General features: G+C 37.7%; 1 protein-coding gene across 2 annotated transcripts in view; it reads right to left on the bottom strand.

Moving 5' to 3' along the window:
• IP6K1 (inositol hexakisphosphate kinase 1) overlaps window positions 1–19,582 on the bottom strand; it is a 62,218-nt gene extending 42,636 nt beyond the window's left edge. Inside the window, exons 1-2 of one of the 2 annotated variants that reach the window (XM_064496536.1) lie at window positions 19,363–19,544; window positions 18,739–19,002 (exon numbers count right to left, since the gene is read on the bottom strand). The gene's annotated coding sequence lies outside the window, so the exon portion shown is untranslated. Of the gene's footprint in view, window positions 1–18,738; window positions 19,003–19,362 lie in introns of both variants that reach the window. The other variant, XM_031470335.2, reaches the window with a different exon arrangement.
• Between the last annotated feature and the right edge of the window lie 1,636 nt (window positions 19,583–21,218).

Here is a 21,218-nt window from a genome sequence, read left to right as displayed (position 1 = left end):
CCCATTCATGATTAAAAACTTTCACAAATAGAAAAAGAAAGAAAAATGTCATATAACATTGCTTATATGTGGTATCTAAAAAAAAAGGACACAAATGAACTTATCTACAGAAAAGAAACAGACTCGGTCACAGAGAACAAACTTATGGTTATCAAAGGTTAAAGGACGTGGGAAGGGATAAATTGGGAATTTGAAAATTGCACCTCTTGGGGAGTGATGGAAATGTTAGTTATCTTGATTGTGGTGGTGGTTTCCTGGGCGTATACATCTATCAGAAATCATCAAATTGTACATCTGAAATAATGTAGTTTACTATACAGAAACCATATCACAATAAAGGTGTTTTTAAAAAAAAGCAATGTTATAAAAAAATTTTTAAAAAACTCACAAATAGAAATAGAAGGAAAAATCCTCATCTGATAAAGAGTATCTATAGAAAAACCAAAAAACACCTGTAGCTGACATCACAGTCCATGTGAAATTCTGAACATTTCCCTCATATAATCAAAATAAGGCAAAGATGTTCATTCTCACCATTTCTATCCAACATTTTATCAGTTAGTATAGTAAGGCAAGAAAAATAAATAAAAAGCATAGACACCAGAAAGGAAAAAATAGACTTCCTCTATCCATAGATAACACAATAGAAATACTTTATACAAACATAACATACATAGAAAATACAAATCTACAAAGCAACTTCTAAAGCTAATGTGAATTTAGCAAGGTCATAGCATACAAGGTCAACATACAAAAGCCAATTATATTTTTATATGCTAGCAAGTAAACAATTAGAAAACAAAATGTAAAAAATAATTCATTGGACTGACTTCATACAAGATGACAAAGAAAGAAATTCCAGGGGGAGGGTGTAGCTCAGTAGTAGAATGCGTGCTTAGCATGCACAAGGTCCTGGGTTCAATTCCCAGTACCTCTATTAACAAAATAAGAAAACAACCCTAATTACCTCCCCCCACATAAAAAAGGTAATAAAGTAAAAAAAAAAAGGTTAAAAAAAAAAAAATTCCAGGAATACATTCCTCCACTCAAAGAACTATTGAGCTGGCAGAAACTGTCTGAAGAAATTTTGGAACTCTGGAGTTTAGCTGGAAAACATGAAGCCTCCAAGGTAGAGCTTGATGAAGAAGCTGGTGAATATTGGTAAATTTTAGCCTTCTGTGAAGCAGCTATCCAACTCCCAGCAAGCAACAGTGGGATGGCTACCCTCATTCCTGGTGTAGCTTGCTGGAGGCTAGGGTGAACACAAGAAAGACCTTGTCCTCCAAACATCGAGGTTGTAAGTCCTAATTGATGATGGCTGCTTTTGATCACTGAGGAGCAGGCAGAGGCTAGTGACCATTGTTTCAATACCCACAGGCCAAAGCAGCTTCCAGGGAATTTAAGAGAACAGTACTTGTTTTTATTTTTCCTCCTTTTGGGAGCCAGACATTAAAGGAAATCTTTATCAGGTCACTGTCTAACTGCAGATATAACTGAACAGAAACTTCAATTACCACATACAAGAAGGAACACACATTTCCAAAACTTGTCTGGAAAAGACAAATGGAAGGCTCTAGCATTCAGTGAGCAAAAATTAGCAATCCTTGAGGAGTGGGAGAATCAGGATTTCTAAAGTTACCACAACAAAATACTCAAATGTCATTTTAACAAAATACTTAAAAACCTAAAAATTTATAAACAAAAAATTAAAGAAATAGAAAATCAATGCCCATTCACAAGAAAAGGAAACTTTGACCAAAACCAAAAACAAAACACCGTGAGGAAGCAAAGACACTAAATTAGTATTAGTTAAAGATATTAAATCAACTGTCTGAAGTACATTTAATGAGCTAAAGGAAACCATGGTCAAAGGAATTCAGGAAAACGATGTATGAACGAAATTATAAAAAGGAACTAAACAGAAATTCTGCAGCTGAAAAGTACAATAACTGAGATGAAAAACTCACTAGAGGTGTTCAACAGTAGATCTGAGCACACATAACAAGGACCAGTGAACCAGAAGATAAGACAATTGAAATTATTCCATCTGAGAGGCAAAAAGAAACAAAAGTAAGGAAAGGTAGAGTCTTAGGGACCTGATGGACAACACCAAATGTAACAATATATGCATTACAGGGGTTTCAAAACGAGAGGTAAAAGAGCAGAAAAAATATTTGAAGAAATAATGGCCGAAAGCTTTCAAAATCTAAGGAAAGACATGAATATACTTATCCAAGAAGCCTAACAAAAGGGCAAGTGGGATCAACTCAAAGAGACTCACACCAAGACATATTATAAAACAAAAGCACACTATAAAACTGTTGAAATCCAAAGACAAAGAGAGAATACTTAAAGCAGCAAGAAAGAAGCAACTAGCAATATATAAAAGATCTTCAATAGGATTAACAGCTGACTTCTCAGAATCCTCTAGAAGGCAGTGGGATGACACATTTAAAATCCTGAAGGAAAAAAAAAACCTGTCAACCAAGAATTCCATATCTAGCAACACTATCCCTCAAGAACGGAGGGGAAATTAAGATATATCCAAATAACAAAAGCTAAAGAAGTACATTACTAATTACCAGTAGACTTGTCCTATAAGAAATGCTAAAGGGAGTCCTTCAGGCTAAAATGAAAGGACAACTCAAAGCCATAAGAAAAAATACACAATGCTGATAAACATAACTACATAGATAAATACAAAAGCCAGTATTACTGTACATTTTGTATGGTTTATAACTTCTTTCTTTTTCCTACATGATTTAACAGACAAATGCATAAAACTACTTACAAATCTATGTTAACAGGCATACAGTGTATAAAAATGTAATCTCAAATATATACATACATATAAATAAATAGAGGGAGCAACAGAGATTTATAGGAGCAAAGTGTTTGTATAAACTAACTAGGTTATCACATTAAGATGTTAATTTTGATCTCCAAGATAACTACTAATAAAAATAACTTAAATATACAGAAAAGAAAGAATCAAAATGATACACTACAAAAAAAATCAACTAAATTTTTTGAAAGGTCAGTAATGGAGGAATCAAGGAACAAACATATAAAACATACAGAAAGCAAACAGATAAATGGGAGAAGTAACTCCTTTATCAGTAATCACATTAAATATAAATGGGCTAAACTCTCCTATTGAAAGGCAGAGATTAGCAGAATGGACTTTGAAAAAAAGATTCATCTGTATGTTGCCTACAACATACTTACGTGAGAAATACAGACATAAAGAGGTTAAAAGTAAAAGGATAAAAAAAGATGTTCCATGCAAATATTAATCAAAGGAGAGCCGAGATGGCTATGCTAACAGCAGACAAAACAGACTTTAAATTATAAAAGGTTACAAGACAGAAAGGATATTAAATATCAACAAAAAGTTAAATACGCAAGAAGAAATAACAGTTGTAACATATCTGCACATAACAGAGCCAAAAAATGCATGAAGTAAAAATTGATAGCATAGAAAGGGGAAAAACACAATTTTTCCAGAATAGTTGGAGATTTCAAAATCCCACATTCAGAAATGGACAGAACAATATCAAAACACAATGGAGTATCAACAAGGAAACAGAAGATTTGAACACTATAAACCAATTAGACCTAACAGACATATATGAATATTCAACACAATAATAGTAAAATACATATTCTTCTCAAGTGCACACAGAACATTCTCCAGGATACATCTCATATTAGGCCAGAAAACAAGTCTTGATAAATTTTAAAAGTCTGAAATAATACAAAGTATCTTTTTAAATCACAACAGAATTAAACTAGAAATTTTTTAAAACTGGAAAATTCACAAATATGTAGGAATTAACATACACCTTAAACCATCAATAGGTCGAAGAAATTACAAAGGAAGTCCTTGCCAAAACAATTAAGAAAGAAAAAGGAATAAGGCATTCAAATTGGAAAGGAAAAAGTAATATTGGCAGATGACATGATTTTTTGTTAAAAACTCCTAAAATTACACACATTCAAACAAAACCACTATTACAGCTAATAAATGAATTCAGCAAATCCATAGGATACGAAATCAATACACAGAAGAGTTGCATTTCTATACACTAGCAATGAACAATCTGAAAAGGAATTTAAGAAAACAGTAACATTTACAATAGTATCAAAAAGAATAAAAATACTGAGGAATGAATTTAACCAGGGAGGTGAAAGACTTCTATTGTGAAAACACAAAACATTGCTGAAATAAATTAAAGAACTAAGTAAATGGATAGATATCCCATAATCATCAAAACACTGCTAAAAGAAATTAAAGAATTAAATAAATGGAAAGACATCCTATTTTGGTAAATTGGAAGATTTTTAATATTGTTAAATGACAAATACTACCCAAAGAGATCTACTAACAAAGTTTGTAATCACTATCAAAATTCCCATGGCAGTTTTTGCAGAAATAGAAAAACCCATCCAGAAATTCATATCAAATCTCTAGGGGGACCATGAATAACCAAAATTCTTGAAGAATAAGTTGGAAACATCACATTTCCTGATTTTAAAACTTACTGAAAAGCTACAATAATCCAAACAGTATGGTACTAGCATACAGACAGACACAGAGACCAGCGGAACAGAATGAAAAGCCCAGAAATAAATCCTAAGATATATGATCAAATGATTTTCGGTGAGGGTGCCAATAACATTCAAAGGGGAAAGGACAGTCTTTTCAACAAATAGTGCTGGGAAAACTGAACAGCTGCATGAAAAAGAATGAAGTTGGACCATTATATACATATCATATAGAAAAATTAACAAAATGTATCAGACCTAACTTATGAACTAAAACTATAAAACTCTTAGCACAAAACACAGGGAAAAAAAAAACTTCATGACCTTGGATTTGATAATGATTTCTTGGATATTACAAAAGCACAGGCAAGAAAGCAAAAAATAAACTGGACTTAATCAAAATTAAAAACTTGTATTTATCAAAAACACTACCAAGAGAATGAAAAGATAACTCCCAGAATGGGAAAAAATACCTGCAATCACACATCCGATAAGGGATTAATATCCAGAATACACAAAGAACTCCTACAACTTAACAAAAAATAAATAAATAAACCACCCAATTAAAAAATGATCAAAGGACTTAACTAGACATTTCTCCAAAGAAAATACACAAATGCTAATAAGCACATGAAAAGATGCTCAACATCATTAGTCATCAGAGAATTGCAAATCAAAGGCCCAATGAGATACCACTTCACACCCACTAGAAAGGCTCTTATCAAAAACCAGGAAATAACAAAAGTTGGTGAGAATGTGGAGAACCTGGAACACTGTGCACTGCTGGTAGGAATGTAAAATGGTACAGTTACTGTTAAAGAGACTCTGGTGGTTCCTCAAAAAATTAAACAGAGAATTTCTATATGATCCAGCAATTCCACTCCTAGGTATTCCACTCCTACCCAAAAAAACTGAAACCAATGTTTATATACCAATGTTCATGCAGCATTATTCACAATAGCCAAAAAGTGAATACAATCCATATCCATCAACAGATGAATGCATAGATAAAATGTGGTGTATACACACACACACGCGCACACACACACACACACACACACACACACACACAGGAACATTATTTAGTCATTAAAAGGAATGGAATTCTGATACATGCTATAACATGAATTAACCCAGAAAACACTATGCTAAGTAAAACAAGCCAGGCACCAAAGGAAGAAAAATTTATGATTCTATTTAGATGAAACATCTAGAAGAGGCAAATTCACAGAGATGGAAAGTGGATTAGAGATTGTAAGGGGGTAGAGGGAGTGGAGAATGGGGTGTTACTGTATAATGGGTACAGAACTTCTACTTGAGATGATGAAAAAAGTTCCTGAAACAGTGATAATGGTTACACAACATTATGAATATACTTAATACCACTGCATTGTACATTTAAAAATAGTTCAAATGGTACACTTCATGTTGTGTGCATTTTACAATTAAAAAAAATTCATTTAACAGTATGGAGGTTCCTCTAAAAACTAAAAACAGAACTATCATATGATCCAGCAATTCCACTCCTGGGTTTGTATCTGGAAAAAATGGAAACACTAATTTGAAAAGATACATGCACCCCAACAAAAAAAAAAAAAAAGAAAAAAAAATACATGCACCCCAATGTTCACAGCAGCACTATTTACAATAGCCAAGATATGGAAGCAACCAAAGTGCCCATCAACGGACAACTGGATAAAGAAGATGTGAAATACATATAAGAGAAATTAACTCAGCCATAAAAAAGAATGAAATTCTGCCATCTGCAGCAACATGGATGGACCTAAAGAATATTATGCTTAGTGAAATAAGTCAGAGAAAGACAAATACTGTATGATACCACTTATATCTGGAATCTGAATAATACAAATGAACATATATGCAAAGCAGAAACACAATATACAAATGTAGAAATATAGAAAACAAAACAATGGTTACCAAAGGGGTGAAGGAAGGGAGGGGTAAATTAGGAGTATGGGATTAAGAGATACAAACTACTATGCATAAAATAGATAAGCAACAAGGATATACTTAGCATAGCACAGGGAATTATAGCCAGTACCTTGTAATAACATTTAATGGAGTATAATCTGTAAAAATACTGAATCACTATGCTGTACATTTGAAACTAATATAATATTGTACATAAACAGTACTTCAATAAAAAATAATATTGACAAAAAATAATTCCTTTACAATAGCATTAAAAGAATGTTATATATCTTGGAACAAGTTTAACAAATTATGTGAAAGACCTCAACACTGAAAACAAACAATGCACAAAAATTAAGTAAGATCTAAATAAATAGAGATCTATAACACATACATGGATTAAAATTTTCAATATTGTTAAGATGTCAATTCTCTCTAAATGAATCTATAGATTCAATGAAATCCCAACCACAACATCAGCAGACATTTTCACAGAAACTGACAAACTCATTCTAAAGTGTATATGGAAATACAAAGAACCTAAAATATCCAAATCAATTTTGATAAAGAATAAAGTTGGACGACTTACACTACCTGACTTCAAGAACTGCTATAAAGCTACAGCAGTGGGTTACTGGCATACAGATAAACAAACAGATTAATGGAACAAAATAGAGATCCAAGAACTAGGCCCATATATATACAGTCAACTGTTTTTTGACTAAAGTGCTAAAGCAAACAAATGGGGAAAGTAAGTTATCGTAATTTTAAACTATGTCAAATTTTTCAACAATCCTTCTGCTAAAAGGCACAGCCCTCCTCTCCCCTTGATGAACTTAATGACTTGATTCTAACAAACAGAATATGGCAGAAATGACAGTTTGTGACTAGGTCACAATGGGCTTCTTCCTTCCTGTCTTGGATAGTTCAATCTGGAGGAGATAACTGAATACTATGAGGATACTCAGAGAGCCAACTTGTCAAGTAACTGAGGCCTCCTGCCAAAAGCCATGGAAGTCATCTTGGAAAAAAGACCCTCCAACTCCAAGCAAACCTTCAGTATTAGTAGCCCCAGAAGACATCCAAAATGTAACTTTATGAGAGACTATGAGCCAGAACCAACACACTAAGCTGCTCTTGAATTTCTGATCTTCAGAAACTGAGGCAATAAATGTTTGCTGTTTAAGTTTTAGAGTTATTAAATAGGTAACAAATACACAAGCCTTTTCAGCAAATGGTGCTGGTACCGGGACAACAAGATATCCATATAGGGGGTTGGGGGGATAAACCTCAACGTCGAGCTTACACAATACATAAAAATTAATATAAGATGGATCAAAGACCTAAACGTAAAAGCTAAAACTGTAAACCTTTTAGGTGAAAACACAGGCGAAACCTCCAACACTTAGAGATAGGCAACGGTTCCTCAAACAGGACACAGAAAGCAATAACCATAAAAGAAAATACTGATAAATCAGACTTCAATAAAACTGAAAACTTCTGATCTTTAAAATATACTAATAACAATATAAATAGGCAAACCACGATGTACTGAGAGAAAATATTCACAAACATGTATCTGACTGGTATTCAGTATATATAAAGATCTCCTAAAACACACTAACAAACAAGTTAACAGTTCCTTTTTTTTTTTAACGGGCTGAAGATTTGAATAAGTACTTCACAAAGGAAGTATACAAATGACCATTAAGTACAGACACAAGTGCTCAATATCATTAGTAATCAGGTAACTGCAAATTAAAACCACAAGATATCACAACACTTTCACAAAAATGGCTAAAATTTAAAAACACACTAAATGTTCCTGAGGATATGGAACAATCATAACTCTCATACACTATTGGTGGGAATGTAAAATGGTAAAATCATTTTGGAAAAGGTACAAAAATTTCTTACAAAACTAGACATACATCTACCCTATCATCCAGCAATTCAATTCCCCTCAAGAGAAATCAATGTGTATGGTCCCCAGAAACACCTGTACAAAAATGTTCACAGAACCTTTATTCATATGTCAAACACTGGAAACAGCTCAGATGTCCATCAATAGAACAGATCAACAAACTGGAATGTTCATGCAATGACATACTTCACAGCAACAAAAAGGAATGAACTAATGATACAGACAACAGCACGGGTAAGTTCCCTAAACAGTATACTGTGTGAAAGAAGTCCTATACAAGAGTACATATGGTATTATTCTATTTCTATGAAATTTTAGAACAGGCCTAACTAATCTATGGTGAAAAAAAATCAGAGGTGGTCTCCAGCTAGAACAGAACAGCAGTTTAAAATGAATCACTATATTAAAGAAAACAAACTGGAAACATAGATGGTGGTAACAAGGGCATTCTGTTGAGAAAATACTTATCAAATTACTAATAATGTGTTGTAACTCTGAAAAACAGCAGCTTACCAGTTATCAATGTATTACCTCTTGGTTCCAAGCCTGAACTTCATTGCCTGTCCCGCAAAAATGGAGCTGAACCCATTAAATATTTTCCCTTTGCCAGTTGATGTTAAACTTTCAGTAGAAGACACTGGAGAGACACTTTAAAAAGAAGACGCTTCTCTACATAATTCCAGTATGCTCCTCTCCCCAGGCCCCTGCCAGTCAGCTCCCCCAGTGTCTGGCAACTGCTGGGTGCCTGACTCCCACAAAGCATAGTGGTCAGCTGCACTCAGTGGCCAGTAGCTTCCTTTGACACCTCACTCAGGCAGTTTTGTGGCAGAGTGGTTCCAGCAAAACACCTCTTCATAAATGGCATTCTCCATCATCCGAGAAGGTACACTTCCAGCAACCTCTAGAGGGCAAATTTCTAACATGTTCTGGCAGTGTAGTACCACAGTGACTTTCTATGCCATCCACTTAGGGATGGCCACCCTTTCCTCTAACAAGATATTGGTCTCGGTCCTAGAAGGGCATCTTCCTTAAGCACTCTATCAGCCCTAGAGGTAGTGGCTATTCCTATATATGCTATTCCTATATTAGAGTTCACTCAACTCCTTACTAGTCAATCCATCCTTACTCTAATCTGTTAACCTGTTTAAATTACTGTGTGATTTCTGTCTCCTGAATGGATCCTGACAGTTGTTTCAATGAGTTGAAAAGGCTAAGTGGCACAGACCCAAAATGAGAAATTGTATTACCTACATAAAATCCATATAGCTCTGCTTATTCACAATTTGACAAATGAAAAGTAATACAACACCATAAACAGCCAAGTTAACATCCTTAAGGGTCCAAGAAGCCCTGCCTGGTACATTCTGCTTTAGGAAGACAGATGACTGGATAAAGAAGTGGTTGTATATTTATACAATGGAATACTACTCAGTCATAAAAAATAATAAAATAATGCCATTTGCAGCAACATGGATGGATCTGGAGATTGTCATTCTAAGTGAAGTAAGCCAGAAAGAAATAAAAATACCATATGATATCACTCATATGTGGAATCTAAAACAAGAAAAAAAGACAACACTAATGAACTCACCTACAGAACAGACACAGACTCACAGACATAGTAAACAATCTTATGGTTACTGGAGGAAGGGGATGGGAAGGGATAAATTTGAGAGTTTGAGATTTGCAAATGTTAGCCACTATATATAAAAATAGATTTAAAAAAACTGATTTCTTCTGTATAGCATAGGGTACTATATTCAATATTTTGTAATAATCTTTAATGAAAAAAATATATGTATGTAAATGCAAGACTAGGACATTGTGCTGTACACCAGAAATTGACACACTGTAACTGACTATACTTCAGTAAATCAATCAGTCAATCAAATCAATCACACTAGGGTTAAAAAAAAGAAAAACTGCTATGTTCAATGGTATGATCCTAACTAAAGTCTTATACTTGAAAAGATAAACTCTTTAAAGGAAATCAGTTTTGATTTGTTTTTATCACCTCTAACTGCATTTACCTAAAAGTAACTCACGATACTTTACAAGTGTTTTCTCATTAAACCTCAGATTTTTTTTTGCATTTTTATCTTTTAATTGAAATATAAAACCAACCTTGTTGGTTTACAAGGTTAATTTGTGATATACAGCATAGTGATTCAGCTATTCATATATATTCCTCTTCATATTCTTTTTTGTATATATATTTTTATTTAAGTATAGTCAGTTTATAATCTGTCAATTTCTGGTGTACAGCATAATGCTTCAGTCATAGGTGAACATACATATATTCGTTTTCATATTCTTTTTCACTGTAAGTTACTATAAGATATTGAGAATAGTTCCCTGTGCTATACAATATGAACTTAATTATCTATTTTATATATATTATTTAGTATCTGCAAATCTCAAATTCCCAATTTATCCCTTTCCACCCTACCCTCAGATTCTTGATAAGAATTTTTACTATCAAGAAGTTTTACAAAGAGCTCCAAGATGTAGACATTCAGCAGCCCACAGGGCCAGTATTTCAATAAGGACCCCAATACAGCAAATAAGCCTTGCTCACAGCACAGATTACATTTTCCCATGTAAAATGATTACCTACTTAAAGGCAAGTTTCCCAGGTATCATGCCAGGGTGCAAAGCTTTGAGGAGGAAAGGAAAAGTTGTCTACATTTAAAAGATGAGTAAACTAAAGCACACAGAAGATAATCAGATGAAAGCTAAAGTAGAAAAAGGAAAAGCTTTATCTGGCCCACTTTATAACAGTTTCTGAATCTAAACATCTGACTGAATTCATGACAAATATGAAATACCATATTACTCTTCTCTAAAAAGAGTAAGCTTTTCATTCTAGAAAAACACAAGCATCAAGATCCATTTTGTATAAAAAACAAATTATATTAAGGGGGGGAGGGTATAGCTCAGTGGTAGACCGCATGCTCTGCATGCAGTAGGTCTTGGGTTCAATCCCGAGTACCTCCATTAATAAACAAATCTAATTACCTCCCCCCAAAATAAATAAAACCAAATTGTAACAGAAAAATGTTAAATGTTTTTAAAAATTATATTACATGGAGGTTTATAGTAGCTTTATTGATAACTACCAAAACTGGGAAGCAACCAAGACATCCTTCAACAGGTGAATGGATAAACAAACTGTGATATATCCAGATAATGGAATACTATTCAGCACTAAAAAGAAATCAGCTGTCAAGCCCTGTAAAGACAGGAAAAGACCTTAAATGTGTATTACTAAATAAAAGTAGCCAATCTAAAAGGCTACCTACTGTATTATTCCAACTACATGACAATCTAGAAAAGGCAAAACTATGGCAACAGTAAAAAGATTCGTGATTGCTAGGGGTTGGGGAAGAGGAAGGGATGAATAGATGCACAGAGGGTTTTTAGGACAGTGAAACCATTCTGTATGATACTATAATGGTGAAGCCATTATACATTTGTCAAAACTCAGAACATACAACACAAAGAGTGAACCCTAGCATAAACTACAGACTTTGGGTGATAATGATGTGTCAATGTAGGTTCGCCAATTGTTAACAAATGTACCTCTGCTATGGAATGCTGATATGTATGGGTGGGAGCAAGGGGTATATGGGAAATTTGTACTTTCCATTCAATTACGCTATGAACCTAATTAACACTGTTCTAAAAAATAAAGTCTATTTTTTAAAAGTGAAATTACATGAATGTTCTAATTTTTTATCTAGGTGGTTGTTTTATCTGGGTTAGGTGTGTACATGTTTAAAAAATCTTCACATTGCATCTATTTTATACTCAGTAAGAGTTACTTTAAAAGAAAACAAAACTTTAACATGGCAAACTGATCATTTGGGGGAGGAATCTTCTTAAACTACCATTAGAAGACAGCAAGAGGAGTATTACATACTGATTTTCTCTACCAACAAACTAGAAAAAAACACAGTAAACTGAAAAGAAAATAGACACCTGAAATTTTTAATAAAATGCCTTCTTAAAGAAACAGTATTTAAAGAGTAAATTTCTCAATTCAATCAACTCCCACATGAAAGTTTCATTCATCTTAAATACCCACCCTATGTTACACCCAGAAAATATCATTTTAGCGGTCCATATTAATCAATTTTATTAAGAAACTTGAGAAGCTATAAAAGAGGATGCTGATAATCAAGTTTTTGGCTACAAAGAAACCAGTCACTGAACACTGGCACAAGAAGTCAATGATGAAACAAAATGGAACATGCCATACAGAACTATGAACACACAGTGTGGAAAAATGATTTTTAACAGGAGGGTGGATTTAAGGGATGAATACTGATCACCAAAATCACTGCTTGCTGCTCCCAGAAATTAAAATCACTTAGCTAGGACTCTGGTTGGTGTTGGTTTTCAAATACCACACATGGAAGATCATCAGATATGGACACCTCAAGGTTTGAAAAGTTGCATGTGAATTATAATAATGCAATTTTTTAAAGTAGCATGCCTGACATATGACCAACAGTGTAAAGTTGCAGTGCCCATGGTGGTAACTGGGCACCCTTACAAAGGCACAAATCACCAAGGCCAGGCTCTACAGAGGTATGAAGGATGAATCCTGTGAACCCCGTGGATGACCAAGTACCCTCCTAGCCTGCATCAATTAACAAATTCAGAAACAAGACAAGTAACTGAACTAAGTTATAAAGCAAACAGACTCCCTCAATGTAGAAGCTTGTCTCTACTTCAAATGGTTCCTAATTATTCCAACTTCCCACCTCAATGGAATATCCATTAGTTTTTGGCTCCATATGGGTAGACCCAGAAACCTGGGGAAAAAAAAACAAACAGAAAACGAAGCTTGGAGCTGAGAACTATGAGGGAGGAATAACAACAAAACTGGGCCTAGAACCTATAGAACTGTTCTCCAACTTTTCCTGAAACAGTGTCCCTCAATGTAGCCTGGGAGTCAGAGCAATTCTACTCCCAGATATTTATCAAAGAGAAATAAAAAATTGTACAAAGACTTGTACAAGAATACTAACTGCATCTTTATTCATAAAGGTCAAAAATCAGAAACAACCCAAATGACAGTAGCAAATGATACGGCCATAAAATGGAATACTACTCAGCAATAAAAAGGAACACAACAAAATGGATGAATCTCAAAAACATCATACTGAGTCCGATACAAAATACTATATAGTCAAATTTCATTATTCATAGTAATGTTCTATAAAGTCACTGCAAACACCAAGTTAGCAAATAATGAGCCACTGCACCTAGGGGAAATACAAAGTTTCTTTGAGCCCATGGACACAACATTTTCACCAACTAATCAATACATAACCTTCCAGAGCCACATACACACAATATATAACCTTGTAGGTATGTTTCTGTTTAAAGATATTTTATTTAATATATATTGTTGATTCATTAACACTGAACTCACAGCCAACAGCACTATAACTCATGCCTGAACAAAACTTACCTAACACATGTATTTTCTTCATAAGGTGCTTCACAGCCTTCTTGTACTTAGGAATATAGACAGCACTCTAACACTATAATTGGGAACCATTTTTATCAGCAAAATTACCAATAAAAAGCATAAAAATATGAAAAAACATGGCATTAAATAGACCACAAAAAGGATATCTGTTTACAGTACAGGTATCCCCAACTCTTCAAAAAGTTGGCTTTACACCACTTTGCTTTTATGAAAGACCTACCTGTTTTCACTAACCAAAAGAAACCCAAAGAGCATTTTCACTTTTATGAAAAGGCAGAAAGTGAAAACAGCATTCAGCATCTGTTTTACAGAGAGCCATTATAGAAGTAGCATGCTCCCAGAACAGAGAGAGTGGCACTGCCAAGCTCCTTCCTTGGGAATTACAATCAGCATCTCAGCATCAAGCTGTCACAGCTCTGAACTGTTGTCTGTGCTATCTGTGCTTTATCTTGATCTACTTTGCGCATCTGTAGCAAGATGTGTCCCAAAGTAATTGCTTCTCCACTTCATGCCATTTCGGCTCACGAAAGGTTTCACAGCACCCTACTTTCATCAGAAAGTAGTTTCATACGAAAGTATTTCCAACCCAAAGTGGGGGAAATCCAGTATTACAGTTGAAACAATAAAGTAGAGTGTCCCCTTGTTCCACCTCACCTGGGAACGTACCCCAGGCAATTCAAATTTTTCACCATTTCTGGTTCATAAAGGGTTTTCTGTGACCAATGAAGTGGCTCAAATTCTCTTTCTTTCTTTCTTTCTTTTTGCAGGGGGGAGATAATTATGTTTGTTTATTTTTTTTCAATGGAGGTACTGGGGATTGAACCAAGAACCTCGTGCATGCTAAGCACGTGCTCTACCACTTGAGCTATACCCTCCCCCTTCCCCCTCAAATTTTCTTAATTCATTGCCAAATTCTAAAATCAGGAAATTTCACATAAAAATCTAGATTTCTGGTTTTCTTAAAAAAAAAAATCACACAATCTAGTAACACAACAATTGGCTAGAACTAAGAAACAGTGACCCTTTCAATAAGGCCTGTGCTTGCTAGTTCACCCTAGTCCCCACCACTTACTTCTGCCCTTACATCATGCCTCCCCATTCTACTGCCGGCTAGCCCTGATGTAAATACATCATTTACCAACCCAGATGTTCATAATATATTGCTGACTGCAAAAAGGTTCAAATCAGATTGTATTGCATAACCTCATTTTTGTAAGTTACAAAACACAGGGAAAAAAAGTATGGCTATACAATAAAACACTAACAGTAAAGTTATGAATGATCCTTTATTTTTATTTCATGTTATTCATATATTATCTTTTTTAATAGTGAATATACATTTCTTATATATTATGTTATCTTTATAACAGCTTTGAGATAATTCACACATATTAAGTCACCCACTGAAAGTGTACCATTCAATGGTTTGTAGTATATAAAAGACATGTGCAACCATCACTACAACTTTAGAACACATTCATCACCTCAAAAAGAAATCCCATACCCTTTACCTATCATTCCCCTATCCTCTCATCCATCCCCAAGCCTTAAGCAACCACTAAGCCACTAACCTACTTCCTGTCTCTATAGATTTGCCTCTTCTGGACATTTCCTATAAATGGGATCATATAATAAGTGATCTTTTGTGTCTCACTTCTTTCACTTAGCATGTTTTTCCAGGTTCATCCATGACACAGTATGTATCAGTATTTCATTCCTTTTTATTGCTAAATAATACTCTATCATATGTATACACCACATTTTATTTATCCATTATCAGTTGATAAACATTTGGGTTGTTTCCTCCTTTGACTAGTATGAATAATGCTGCCATACACATTCAAATACAGGTCTCTGTATGGATATATGTTTTCATTTTTCTCAGGTAGATAACTAGGAATGGAACTGCTGGGTCATATGGTAGCTCTACATTTAATCATTTAAAGAACTGCCAGACAATTTTCCAAAGTGCCTGCATCATTTTCATTCTCACATTCTCACCAGCTGGGTATAAGGACTGTTTATTTCTCCAAATCCTCACCAACACTTGTCATTAACTTTTTGATTACAGAATAGTTGTTTTACTGTAAATGTTCATTCAATCATAACATGCCCAGATTTTTATGGATTTCAAGGTGCTCTTATTCCCTGACATCACATTTTGGACTTGAAAGAAGTCCAGTCCTAGACCTGCTTCCCTAGCCTGCCCACCTTCTGCAAAATGAGGAGACATGAATAACTGAGCTAAATCAGCACCCACAAATAAAATTTTTACAGAAGGCATCAGCAGCAGATTTTCTAAGCACTCAACAAAATAAAGTCTCTAACAGGGATCCAGCACTGAAGTGAACATATGTTCCCATCAAAACTCATTTGTAATGCCTCTTACATAAATGCAACTTCAAACCATAATAGCAGCAAACATGAGAATCTTGATTTATCATGTTTTGTATAAGAATCGAGATGTCTTAGTTTTTCCCACTCAGAATCAACTGCTCAAATCCTGCTGTAGTATATAAGTAAAATGAACTGATTTTAAATCAGGGCAAAAACACAGATCCATTGGCACAAACATATAAAATGCCTGACTGCTCCTTTGCCCCAAGCCAGAGATAGAGTGCACTGTGCAGCCTTTCCCATCACTGCTCCTTACAGTCTCAGGGCAGCAAAGGGAGGAGGGCAAGCAGCAATACTACTGGCAGCAGTTTACAGCAGTCCAAGGCGGCAGTGAGAAGACCCAACCAGAAGAGAGTCTAACAATCTCAGCACCCAGTGTGATGTTCACCCAATACATTATTTTCCAAGAGTCAAAACTAGCATCTTAGCCAGGAAGGGGGTGAGCCACCAAACCCTTTCTGAGATGCAGGATTACTTTATTTTTAGGCTTCAGTTCTGCACTGTGAACAAGTTCTGCCTCTTACAGAATGAGAATGGGCCTCCATAATATGCTAGTGTTAACAGGTGCAAGCACTTCAGGCAGGATAGGAGGTGGAGATCCACGGCTACCAAATCCTCATTTGTACTTGCCCATTTCCTCCATTTCCTTGTTTAATTACAGAGAGTGTTTCCAACTCAGACAAATTTAGCACATTTTAGTAAACATTTAGTCCTCATCTACTGCTTGGAGGTACAAGAAGACACAAAAATACAGTCTCTGTAGGAAGGGAATTAGATCTAATCAGAGGAAATAAACAATTATTCTTAAAAGATATATACTGTTGGTTTTTTAATAAGAGCAATAATGCTACTGCAGTTCAGAGGGAGTGGAGTATCCCCAAGGACTGGAATGTTTTGGGAGTGTTTCATAAAGAAGGTATGAAGGATATGAGTTGGACTCTGGAGAAAAGAGAAGTGAAACTAAAGGCACAGGGTATCCCAAAGAGGAGCAAGAGCCAATGGATAAGCTGGCAAAAGGATTTGTGTAAGTAAATGATTTTGTATGGAATGTTTATCAAACCATTTGGTTAGTGGGGTTTAGGACAAACCCTAGAGATGCGGGCTGAGGCCAGCTGGGCAGGAGCACCTTGACTGCCACATTAGAACATCAGATCTCATCCCGCAAGTCTGTAGCAGCTTGACTTTGATGTAGGATCTCTATAGTTGTAAATTATGTCTGTTGCCCATAATAATTAAAAGTATTAACATTTACAGGTGAATTATTTAAATATGAAGTTAAAGTAAATGGAAGGCTATAAAATTCCTACTCATTTGCACTTAAAAATGCCCAGCACAGAAGTAGTGCTATTAGCTATCTTTAGGTAGTAACATATGCTGAATCAAGCAAGCATCATGTAATACTCATCAATATCCATGAGATAATAAAAGCATTAAACAAAGGCAATAAAAGTTCTTGGATATTCTATTATTTCCTCAGGGCAACAGTTCTAAAATAGGATTAGACCATGAATGGACTTTAATGGACCCGTGAACCCCATAAAATTGTATGCAGGTTAGCGTCATGAACTTGACTAAGGAGAGGGTCTGTCTGTTTATACATCTCCAAGAGGCCAGATACCCAAAATAGGCTAGGAGCCTAACTAACTTAGGGTTATTTTAAACAGAAAACAGCAGGAATTTAAGAAGTGTTATTCAAAGCAGGGTTGGGAGCTTGAGGTACTTTGAGAAGCTCCAAATATTTTAGTATCTCCCTCCTTTCTTGTCAAGAACTGTCCAAGATACTGGTCTTACCAAGAGTAAAACTCACTCAAGATTCAAAAAATGGCCCAAGGGTAATGAAATACCTAAAGACTAATCCCTAAACTTCTCTCTCTTCTCACATGTAAGGGCAACAGTAACAGGCCACCAGCTGTCTCTGGTTTCAGCATCTTCTCCAAGAAAACCTCCTGAACAAGGAGCTGGTTTCTTTGAAAATTAAACATTCTGTGGTGACAAGATCCTGACACAAGTGTATGAAGTATTGTTGCTTAACTTCTTAGCCGTCTCAGGCAGGCTTTTTGTATGACCAAATACAGGAGCCTGTGCTGAAGAGCCAAGGGCTCATAGGGAAAAAGAAATGTGTTTTGAAGCACTCTGAACTCTTCCTAGACCTGCACACCTTGCCCGCGGTCTCTACCGTCTTACCCTCACAGGAAGGGGGCCTGGCGATCTGTTTTCATTGGGAAAGATACATTAACACTGTTATAAGTTATTGTGCCAGTTCCGCACCATTCGCAAGACAAAAAGAAGTTTCATTTTTTTCTGATTCTAAAACACTCCCACATTTCCTCTGTCTCCTGATTACACTGGCAAAATATGCGTTTACGAGATAAAATCAATCAAGTCATCACCACGATATTCACTTTCTCCTAGAGCAAAAAGAGGAAGATCTTACCATAACTCCAAAAAGTGATGGTCTAGAATCATAGAAATTATGTCCCAAAATAAAACTCGGGCATCATGGACGTTAAACCAGGCCCTTCAGGTAAAAGACAACGGTGCGCTCCGAGGAGCAGAGGTAGCAGGCGCCGGGCAGAGGGCCTTCGCTCAGCCAGAATCACAGGGCCGTCACACTGGCCTGCCCGTTTCGCGGGGGCTTTCGCTTGTTTTGTCTAGTCTTAGTCTCAAGCGGTCTGTAAGTCAGTCGCAGGAGCGACACCTAAGAAAAACGGTACGTTACTGCTCACTCGGGAGCAACACAAGACCCCGGAGAACATCAAGCTGGCAGTGGACACGGATTAGCGCTGAGGGTCAGAGAAGCCCAGGATTTCGGTCAGAGAAACTAGTTTCCCGCTACCCGCAGGATGGCCTTTGGGAGCGGGGCTCTCAGACCTCCACCCCGAAGCCGTCCTACGGCCTCAGCGACAACATCTGGGAGGCTCCACGGGCGGCCAGTCAGGACGCTCGAGCATTGCTCAGCCGCTGCCCCTACCCTGCACGCGCCAGCTCCAACCCCGCGCCCGCGGCCGCCCACCCCACGGCGTCAGCCTGGTCTTTCGGGCCGGCTCCTGTCACTTACCGGCCCGGCCCGGGCAGCGGGCGCCCACGGCTCCCCACGGGAGCTGGGCCCCCCGGGCCTCCAGGTTTCGGCCCGCCCCCTGGCAGGCAGCGCAGGCGGCTGAGCCCCGCAGCAGCGGCCCCGCACCGGGCACTCGGTCCTGCTCCCGGCGCTGCCCACTAGGTACGGATCAACAACAAGATGGCGGCCAGCCGAGGGGGCGGGGGCCGGGAGTCATAGTAACCAGGACGGCAAAGAACCCGCCCCCAGCTGAGAATATCCCCAATCAACAGCCTCTTTGCCCGACACTCGGAGGAGTGCCTCCCGCTGACAGGTCGGCTGGTCTGTCAGTCAGAGCCTAACTCTGGCGGCCCGTGCCGAACGCCTCAGCACGTGACTGTGACGACACGAATTGGCGCATGCGCGCCATTCCCAGCGTTGCTGGCGGCAGAGCTTGTGAGGCTTCTTCGAGGCTGTTAGCGCCCTTGGTATTCTTGCGTATGTGGCCTCCGTGCGGGTCCGGCATCGTCTTCTTACACTTATGCACACTTAGCGAATTTGTGCTGTGTGCTATATGCTTTTCTTGTCATCCAGCTTGGGAGGCAAGACTTGTCCCTGGTTCACTGGTGAGGAAACTGAGGCTCAGAATGGGAAGCCAGACCAAGGTTATGCCACCTCTGGAAATGGAAACCCCGGGTTTCGTTCCTCCACTTACTGACTCCCGTCTATAGTGCCCTCTTCCCAGAAGCTTTCTCAGCTTTGCCCTTCATCAGTACCAAGGTGCAGCCTTCTGTGCTGCCCCAGCAGCCCCTGGCGCGTTGCCCACATTTTTCCTTCTGCTTGACGTTCAGGCACCAGCACAAGCCCTGTCACACAGCATGCATTCTCTCTTTCTGCCCTAGAGCATCTAGTCTTGAGTTCTTATGACATCTTTTTTCCCTTTAATTGCCTGATGTGCCACCAAGGCCAACGAAGAGTCTTGGGAGTACAGTTATCCCCCATACAGAGCACCTAACCCTGGGCTTGGTTTCAGATGCAGTCACCCAGCCTGACCCACAGCAAGTGGGTCTAGCTAGCTTTGTGACTTTTGAGCTTTGATTGCCCCATCTGTAAAATGAGGATAAAAATCAAGCTCTTCAGAGATGAACATTTAATGAGCCCTTAGAGCAGGGTAAGTGCTCAGGAAAAGTCTACCTGAAACCACTTCCATTAACCAACTGCTGTCAAGTTGCTGTCTCTGAGGCCTGCTCTAACACCCTCACTTTACTTGGAAGCACCACAAAGCATGCTTCCCGCCCCACCTCCCACCCCAGAAGGCACTCAGCTGCTTCTTCCACCTGGGTCACCACAACTGGCTCAGGAAGGGAGGTCCTCTGGTACCCTGAGAGGGTTCAGGTCCACAGACTTGACAGAGGGGAGGAGATTGAGAGAACTTGGAGGACACTACAGTAAAGGTAACCTCCACCCAGACAGGAGGTCCTTGGGGGAGAGCTGGCAGTAACCTGAGACCTGATGCCAGGCCGGGCAGAGGGGAGTGGGCTTGCACTACACCCGATAGAACCCGCCCTCCTGCAGGTTACTGTAGGCCACCTGCCCACGTCCAGCAGCTCAGCTCAGCACAGGGAGGACCGAGGGCCAAGGAATTAGAAAGAAACAGATTAGGAAGAAATGAGGACACCTGCTCAATTCCTCCATGGCCAGTCACGCCATGGAGGTGCCCAAGTCTGCACCAACCTTCACCACAATGGAAATGCTCCAGATCCTTTTCAAGAAAACCTCCACATACAGTCAGCAGATTGCCCTGGAGATTGGTGTGGCTCTCAAACAATGGCCTCCTTTCAGTAGGAAAAGGAAGGTCCTGGGCCCTCCCTATCTGC

The sequence above is a fragment of the Camelus dromedarius genome, chromosome 17, assembly GCF_036321535.1.
Source record: "Camelus dromedarius isolate mCamDro1 chromosome 17, mCamDro1.pat, whole genome shotgun sequence".
NCBI classification, from domain to species: domain Eukaryota; kingdom Metazoa; phylum Chordata; class Mammalia; order Artiodactyla; family Camelidae; genus Camelus; species Camelus dromedarius.
The sequence above is the reverse complement of the archived record's forward strand: the minus strand, read 5'-3'. Positions and strand labels throughout refer to the sequence as shown.